This window comes from Leptonychotes weddellii, chromosome X (assembly GCF_054177405.1).
Source record: "Leptonychotes weddellii isolate Sample4059 chromosome X, ASM5417740v2, whole genome shotgun sequence".
Taxonomy (NCBI): Eukaryota; Metazoa; Chordata; class Mammalia; order Carnivora; family Phocidae; genus Leptonychotes; species Leptonychotes weddellii.
The window spans coordinates 56233833-56242455 of NC_138385.1; the positions used below are offsets into that span (position 1 = coordinate 56233833).

General features: G+C 44.1%; 2 long non-coding RNA genes across 2 annotated transcripts in view; both read left to right on the forward strand.

Annotated features, from left to right (window-relative positions):
- Nucleotides 1-1614: 1614 nt before the first annotated feature.
- LOC115941092 (uncharacterized) overlaps nt 1615-8623 on the forward strand; it is a 34168-nt gene continuing 27159 nt past the window's right edge. The window contains exon 1 of the long non-coding RNA XR_014141294.1: nt 1615-3750. This is a non-coding gene — a long non-coding RNA (uncharacterized LOC115941092). The remainder of the gene's footprint in view (nt 3751-8623) is intronic.
- LOC145717828 (uncharacterized) lies at nt 3757-8377 on the forward strand. The gene is made up of 2 exons (XR_014141298.1): nt 3757-4387; nt 4575-8377. It is a non-coding gene; the product is annotated as an uncharacterized LOC145717828 (long non-coding RNA).

Here is an 8623-nt window from a genome sequence, read left to right on the forward strand (position 1 = left end):
TATTTTCTGGAGACTGGAGGGCATGCTTCCTGATAGTATTTGGGTTAATAGTTACACTTTCTAGTTCAGCCAGTGGGAGGGCAATGTATCCTCTGACTTTCTAGGAGTCATTTTGTGATACTTAGTTTTCATTGTCTCCCTCTGGTTCTCCATTGTTTCTTTGATAAACAACACAGGACAGTTTATGAGATTAAATGCTTCTCACTGAAATAGCCAGGTTTCTGGGGGGCCACTTTGGCTTTTATATGAGCTTTTGCCTATCAGCTACTGCCATTGAATGAACTTCACTGCTGTGCCCTTATGATTGGTTCAATGTTGGGGGTCATCAGATTCATGGAGGAAACAGGAAAATACTAAAGATTAAGGACTCAACGGTTTAAAATTGCAAACAGAAAAAAAAATTGCAAACAGGTCAGAAACAGTACAGCTTCTTGATTATTTAGGAGCCAAAATGACATTCTGTGAATTACCTTCTGTTCCTTCCTTTCTCTTGCTCACCATTTGACTTGGTGGGAGGGATGGGGTGGCTGGGTGATAGACACTGGGGAGGGTGTGTGCTATGGTAAGCAGTGTGAATTGTGTAAGACTGTTGAATAACAGACCCATACCTCTGAAACAAATAATACATTATATGTTAAAAAAAAAAAAAAAAGAAAAGAAGATAGCAGGAAGAGAAAAATGAAGGGGGGGGGGAATCGGAGCGGGAGACGAACCATGAAAGACTATGGACTCTGAGAAACAAACTGAGGGTTCTAGAGGGGAGGGGGGGTGGGGGGATGGGTTAGCCCGGTGATGGGTATTAAAGAGGGCACGTACTGAATGGAGCACTGGGTATTATACGCAAACAATGAATCATGGAACACTACATCAAAAACTAATGATGTAATGTATGGTGATTAACATAACATAATAAAATAAAAATAAATAAATAAATTAATTTTTTTAAAAAAGCACTTCTAATCTCTATGACCAGAGGCCATGCAAAGGTTAGAGTGTTGGAGTAGAAAATACACTGACTCAAAATCATGCCGTGTGACCTCATGCATATCATGTAACAGCTTCATTATCTATAAAACATAGGAATAAACGGGCACTATCTCATTAGATAATGGAAGGGAAAGTCCCTTGGAGAGGGTTCTAACCTTAATGTAGTACCCTTCCTAGCTTCCTTGGTTCAAACGTTTGGTGGGGGAGTTACACATTCTGGCTGAAAGAGGTATTGGGATTCTTTATCAACATATCAAAGCTTTACCTCCCCCTTCTTCCCATTTCAAAACGAAACTAAATTAAAACCCTTTCACTTGCTATGCTATTTGTGGAGAATTTTAGCCTGTTATCTAATTTGATTTACTCAACGTCCCTATTTTATAGATAAGAACCCATTGAAAACCCATTGAATTTGTGGTCAAGAAATGAAGCCTACTTCCAGTCTAGTGTTCTTTCTAACATGTTGCTGTTTTCTTGAAATCTCCCTTTTTCTTGTTACTGGTTAAATTTTGAACCAGTTAAACCACAAAGATGTCTGGCTTTCAATCTTCTAGGCCACTCCTCTTCTACTCCCTCCGCCCTCAGGTCCCCTCCCCCTCACTTCTTAAAGCACTGCAATTTGCTGCTGCCGCCATATTTCTTCCCTTCCCGGCTTGGAAGCTCGATAAGAGTGGATATCTTTGCCCGTGTGGTTCTTTCTGGAACATTTTCCAGCCCCAACCACCTCTTATGGCGTATTTCTTTAAGAAAATTCACCAAAATTCCATAAAATATTTTGATAATCCTAAACTTTCTTCGAGTGTTTTCTTGACACCTCTTCCCTATTTTTCAGGTATTTGGGATATTTTTAGGCAATTCTCAGTTTTAAAGGAATTTTTCATTGGAATGATTTTTGGTTGATGTATCTTTTTTCGTGGTTTAGTTTTCTTTTTCCTTCTCTATTCTGTATTTTGCCCATCGGGGCTGCGGATACCGGGTTTCATTATCATCATCATCATTCTTATTATTTTTGCCCAACGGGGCTGTGGATACCTGCCTTTTAATTTTTTTTTTTTAATTTGCCCATCGGGGCCGCGGATACCTGCTTTTATTATTTTTTTCCCCCTTAGCCCATCGGGGCCTCGGATACCTGCTGTGTCCCCCTCTCTCTCCCCAACCCCCTGGCCCATCGGGGCAATGGATACCTGCTTTAAAAAAATTTTACTTTTTGGCCCATCGGGGCCTCGGATACCTGCTTTTATTTTTTTTTTTTTCCCTTGCCCATCGGGGCCTCGGATACCTGCCTTAATTTTTTTTTTTTCCTTGCCCATCGGGGCTGTGGATACCTGTTTAGATTTTTTTTTTTCTCATTGCCCATCGGGGCCTTTTATGGATGAAAGTGTTGGTTGTGCTATCTGGAATGTCTACAAATTTATGCTGCTAATCGTTTGGTGTTGTGTGAGTGAACCTACGGCTTTGGCTGGGAGATGACTTTGCAGTTAGGCTAAGGGGTTAGTTAGGTTGGGGAGGAAAGATGGCGGCCACTTTAGCCGGTCGGTTGGGGGCTGGTTGTTTGTGCCAACTATAAATTAGGGAGCTAAGATGGATAGCGGGACAGGCAAAGGCAGTTATATGCGTTGCATTAGCTAAATGTTTTGAATGAGCTGATTTGGAGCTTGTTAGGAGCTTTGCATGAACTGTGGTATCATGGGGTAGAAAAACAGGATGGTCTTGTGTCATGTTACAAGAGGCTGGTCGAAAATGATAGGGAGAAGACTTAGGCACAGGGTTCAAAATGGCGATTTTGGGTTTGCGGCATTGCTCAGCATGGCTCTCTGCTTTGTTAGAGTGTCCAAAATGGCGGACCCAATTTTGCTGCAGTGTTCATGTGGCGGGAAGGCCACATCATGGTGGTGTCTTTGTTCTAGTACACAGCATGGCGGTGCAAATATTCTGTTACATAGTAAAAGATGGCGGCTGGAGTACTTGCCGCAGTGTAAAACATGGCGGGCTTTTTTCTTTGCCGTATGCATTTCCTGACAGGTTTTGCCGCAGGGACAATATGGCAGACCTTGTCATTTGGATATCATGGCAGTTTGTCACGTGGACGTCGTGGCGGGGATTTTTGCCTGGTACATTCTTGGCGGGCTTTGCACCAGGTGGGCCTGCCGCATTGTTAAAGATGGCGGGCGTTGTCGTGTTTGCCGCGAAAAGTGAGAGAAAGGTGGGATGGACAATGTTGGATTGCCGCATGACCCACCCAATCAGAAAGGGTGGTAGAATTGGGCATAGCCAATTACTGGAGGATGGAATTAGACTGTGTGAGTTAGCATAGCACCTCACTGCCGTCTTTATTCAGCCAGTCAGGAGGAAGCAGAGGAGCCATGTTTGTACGTCTTCTCTCAGTGGGTGGTACCCAAGGTCTTTCCAAGGACACTTGCCTTTACCACTTCCCTCCCCTCTCACTTGCTCCCTCCCCTCTGATTTGCTCCCTCCCCTCCAGCACTGCCTCTTGCAGTGTTGGATGTTTGGCTCTGGGCTGAACCTAACCCCCATTTCTCTGCATTGGTGCCATGGCCTATGGCTAGTCTACCCCCCTCCCCCCGGGCCTTTGCTCTTCTGCAATGTGGCCAGGGGCAGTGCTCCATGCCTGCCAGGTGTGAACATGGTGGTGAGTCCTGGCAAGAACCAGAATGGATCACAGATGATCGTTGGCCAACAGGTGGCAGAAGAGGAATCCCTGCCTTCCTCAAGAGGAACACCTACCCCGTGGCTAATGCTGGGGTCGGATTTTGATTTATATTTATTTCTTGGATGTCAGTCTTACATAGTTTGATTATGTGGTTTGCTAGTTTTAGTTTTAAGCTTTAAGTGACTATTCTGGGAATGTATTTAGGAGCTTATTTGTAGAATTCAATTACATTAAATGAGTTTTCATTTTTGGGTTCCTTAAAATTCCTTAAAGTTTTCAGTTTCTTTTTTACAAATTGCTTAAACTATTTTTTTTGGCTTTAGATATTCAAAGTCAAATTGGCGTTTAAAAACTTTTTGCTACTTTTTTACTTTGAAATTGACTTAATAAACTACTTCCTTTTGGATTTTTGAAAAGTCATAACACAGAAATAATTAAAATTTTAACTTTATGGTTAAATGTAATAAGGAAAACTTAAAGGTCCACTCCAGTCCAGGCCTTGCTTTGTTGCCATCCTGAATGCTGCACTAATTAATAACTTACCTATCAGGAAACTTGACTTGCTGTGGACTTGTTCCTCTAGTCAAACATTATTGAAAGTTAATGCCCACAGTTTCAATTTTCTGTGGTTCCTTGTCTCCACAGCCCCCAGATCCTCCCCAGCCCTCCTCCCAGCAACCGCCCCCGCCCCCCGCCGATCATCTGGCACCAGCCCTTCCCCTGCCCTGTGTCCAGCCCTGCCCCAGCCCCAGCCCCAGCCCCAGCCGCCCAGTCCCAGCCCCGGCCCCAGCCCCAGCATCAGCCCCGGCCCCAGCCCCAGCATCAGCCCCGGCCCCAGCCCCAGGTCCATCCCCAGTCCCAATCCCAGTCCCAATCCCAGCCCCAGTCCCAGCCCCAGCCCCAGCCCCAGGCCCAGGCCCAGCCCCAGCCCCAGCCCCAGGCCCAGCCCCAGCCCCAGCCCCAGCCCCAGGCCCAGCCCCAGCCATCACCCCTAAAGTCATTCCCAATTTGCATTGATTTGGTGCTAAAAATAAGTTGTCCATTGCTGGTCCATAAGACTGGAATACCCTATCTGCCTCTCTAGCATTGCTAATTTTCTGAGTTGACTACTTGAGTCATTTTCAATTAATGTACACAATCCCATTTGTCCACTGTCCCATGTTAGAACAAACAGTCCATGTACCTTTGTGTTAATGTTAGAAAATGTTATTTGAGAGCTTCATATCAGACACCTATTGTTCATAATTTTGGTTATTCATCATCTCTCCCCTGCCCTTCAGGAAGGAGAAACCATTCCTCTGTCATTGCTGCAGTAGTCACAGTCCCAGTTTTCTGGGCAGGGTTCATAAATTGTGCTGATCCACCTGAACTCTACACTGAGTGAAATTTTAATTGTCCATAATCCTGCCCATTGGATTGGATCCCAGTCCAATACCCTTGTGCTGAATTCAGGAGTGGGTGCAGAGAACATGAGTCTTTAAACGGTTAACATGCTCAGTCCCAATTGTATCAGCCTTGTTCATTAAACAAAGGCACCCTACCATTTTTGTCCTGCTTCTGGGATTAAAGTACCAAATTGTAATTGTACATCGTCTTGCCCAGTAATCAATGACCCTCCATCCCCTTTGCATTGCTACTAGGAAGTGCTGACTACCTGGGATCATATTCCTTGAATGAGTAATGAGTATAATCCCAATTGTCCACGCCCCTGTTCATTACACAAATCCTTTGCAACTTCTTTGCATTATAGCAGAGGTGCTCATCCTCAGAGTCCTTTAACTTTGGGATATTAATGAGTACAATTATTATTGTTCATGGTCCTGTCTAAAAGACAAGACCCACCCATGCTCTTTTCATTACTTCTAGGTAGTGCAGACTGCTTACTACCTTGCATTAATATATAAAATCCTCATTGCCCATGGCCCCACCAGTTAGTTTGGGATATAACCTTATCTTTATGCCATTGCTTATGAGGAGTTCTGATTACCTGAGGTCAATTCTTTTAAACAGTTGGTGTGCATAATTGCATATATCCATGGTGCTGTGCAATGAAAAATGAAATCCCACCCCATCCTAACCTCTTTGGGATATTGCTAGGGAGTGCAGATTATTCAAGAACTCAGTTCTTGGACAGTTAATTTGCACAGTTGCAGTTGTGCAGAGTCCTGTCCATTTAAAAGGGCCACTGTATCCCATTTGCATGCTATAATGTGGGCTGATCACTCAAGGATCCTCTTGAATTGATAATTTTCATAATTGCATTGGCATGTATTCTGTGAACTAGCCACACGCACTCCCTTTGTATTCTAGCAGGGGACCTTTACTAAAGAACTATACACTTAGGATACTTTGTGTGTACAATATTAATTGATTAGACTGAGCCTTTTGTATTAGGAACTCTGCACCATCTTTACATCTAAAAGGTGCTAATTACCTAAGGCTCTTCTCCTAAAATTGTTCATGTGCAAAATGGCGATCTCCGATGTCTCCTGTGGTTAACCTAGAATCCCATTTCCACCTAACTCCCTTTGCATTACTGCAGAGGCTGCTTGGGCCCTTTAAGGGGCTTAAGGCAGTTATAGTCCCTTCTGTTAGTCTATGTTCTCATCCCCTCCTATTTCCTTTGCATTACTGCACTGAATACTTGGAAATGTTAATGTTCATAATTGCAGCTATAATTCCTTCTGTTAGTCTAGGATCCTGTTCCTTTCTACTCATTTTGCATTAGCATAAAGTGTACAATGGGACTGTTAACGTGCTTAAATGTAGCTCTGTCCCTTATGTTAGTGTAGGATTCCATCCTCTTCAACTCCCTGTGCGTTACAGCGGAGGGTAGTTGGGATCTTTAAGGTCCTCAAAGGCAGCTATGGTGCCTTCTTTTAGTCTAGGATCCCATCTCCTCCTACTTCCTTTGCATTTCTGCAGAGGATACTTGGGACTGTAATGTGGGTAATTGCTGCCAGAGTTCTTTCGGTTTGTCTAGGATCCCAGTCCCCTCCCTCTTACTGAGTTTGCATTACACGGAGTACAAGGGACTGCTAATGTGCTTAAATGGCAGCTATGGTCTCTGTTAACCTAGGATCCCTTTTTCCCCATTTAAATGCAGAGGGTACTTGGGACTGTTGATGTGCATAATTGCAGTTATGGTCCCTTCGGCTGGATCCTATCCCCACCTACTCCCTTTGCATTATCATGAAGGGTACAATGGGACTATTAATGAGCTTAATTGTAGCTATAGTTCCTTCAGTTAACCTAGTTTCCCATGCACTCCCGCTTCCTTTGTATTACAACAGAGGGTACTTGAGACCTTTAAGGTGCTTAAATGCAGCTATGGCCCTTTCTGTTTATGTTCCCATCCCCTCTTACTTTGCATTACTGCAGAGGATACTTGGGACTATTAATGTGCCTACTTGCCACTGTAGTCCCTTCTGTTTGTCTGGGATCCCATCCCCTCCTACAGGGTTTGCATTACCACAGAAGTTACAAGGGACTATTAATGTGCTTAAAGGCAGCTATGGTTTCTTCTCTTAACCTGGGATCCAGTCCTTGTCTAACTTCCTTTGCATTATTGCGAAGGGTACTTGGGACTGTTAATGTCCTCTAAGGCAGTTATGGTTCCTTACGTCACTGTAAGATTCCATTCTCTCTAACTCCCTATGCATTACTGCACAGGGTACTTGGGCCCTTTAAGGTACTTAAATGCAGCTATGGCCCTTTCTGTTAGTTTATGTTCCTATCCCCTCCTATTTCCTTTGCATTACTGCAGAGGCTACTTGGGACTGTAAATGTGCTTAATTGCAGTTACAATTCCTTCTGTTAGTCTAGGATTCCATCCCCTTCTATTCGCTTTGCATTAGCACAACAATGTGCATGGGACTGTTAATGTGCTAAATGCAGTTCTGTCCCTTATTAATGTAGGATTCCCTCCTCTCCAACTCCCTGTGCATTACAGCAGAGGGTACTTGAGACCTTTAAGGTGTTTAATAGCAGCCACGGTCCCTTTTGTTAGTCTAGGATCTCACATCCTTTAACTCCCTTTGTATTCCCTGGGATTGTCTTTGGGACTGTTAAAGTGCTTAGTTGCAGCTATGGTCCCTTTCCTTAGTCTAGGGTCCCATCCCTACCTACTCACTCTGTATTACCTGGAAGTGGATTTGGGACTATTAATGTGCTTGTTTGCAGCTGTGGTCCCGTTTGTTAGTCTGGGGTCCCGTGTGTTCCAACTCCTTCTGCACACAGCAAGGACTACTTGGGACTATTAATATGTCTAATTTTAGCTGTGATCCCTTCCAGTAGTCTAGATCCCCTCCATCTTCTATTAGCTTTGCATTAGCACACAGTGTACACGGGACTGTTAATGTGCTTAAATGCAGCTCTGTTTCTTATGTTAATGTAGGATTCCCTCCTCTCCAACTCCCTGTGCATTATAGCAGAGGGTACTTGGCACCTTTAAGGTGCTTGAATGTAGCTGTGGTGCCTTCTGTCAAGTCTAGGATCCCATTCCCCTTCTACTCCCTTTACATTACATGGCAGGGCATTTGGGACTGTTCTTGTGCGTAACTGCAGTTACAGTCCCTTCTGTTCGTCTAGTTTCCCATGCCCTCCTACTTCCTTTGCATTACAGCAGAGGGTACTTGAGACCTTTAAGGTGTTTAATTGCAGCCACGGTCCCTTCTGTTAGTCTAGGATCTCACATCCTTTAACTCCCTTTGTATTCCCTGGGATTGTCTTTGGGACTGTTAAAGTGCTTAGTTGCAGCTATGGTCCCTTAGTCTAGGGTCCCATCCCTTCCTATTCACTTTGTATTACCTGGAAGTGGATTTGGGACTATTAATGTGCTTGTTTGCAGCTGTGGTCCCGTTTGTTAGTCTGGGGTCCCGTGTGTTCCAACTCCTGCACACAGCAAGGACTACTTGGGACTATTAATATGTTTAATTTTAGCTGTGGTCCCTTCCAGTAGTCTAG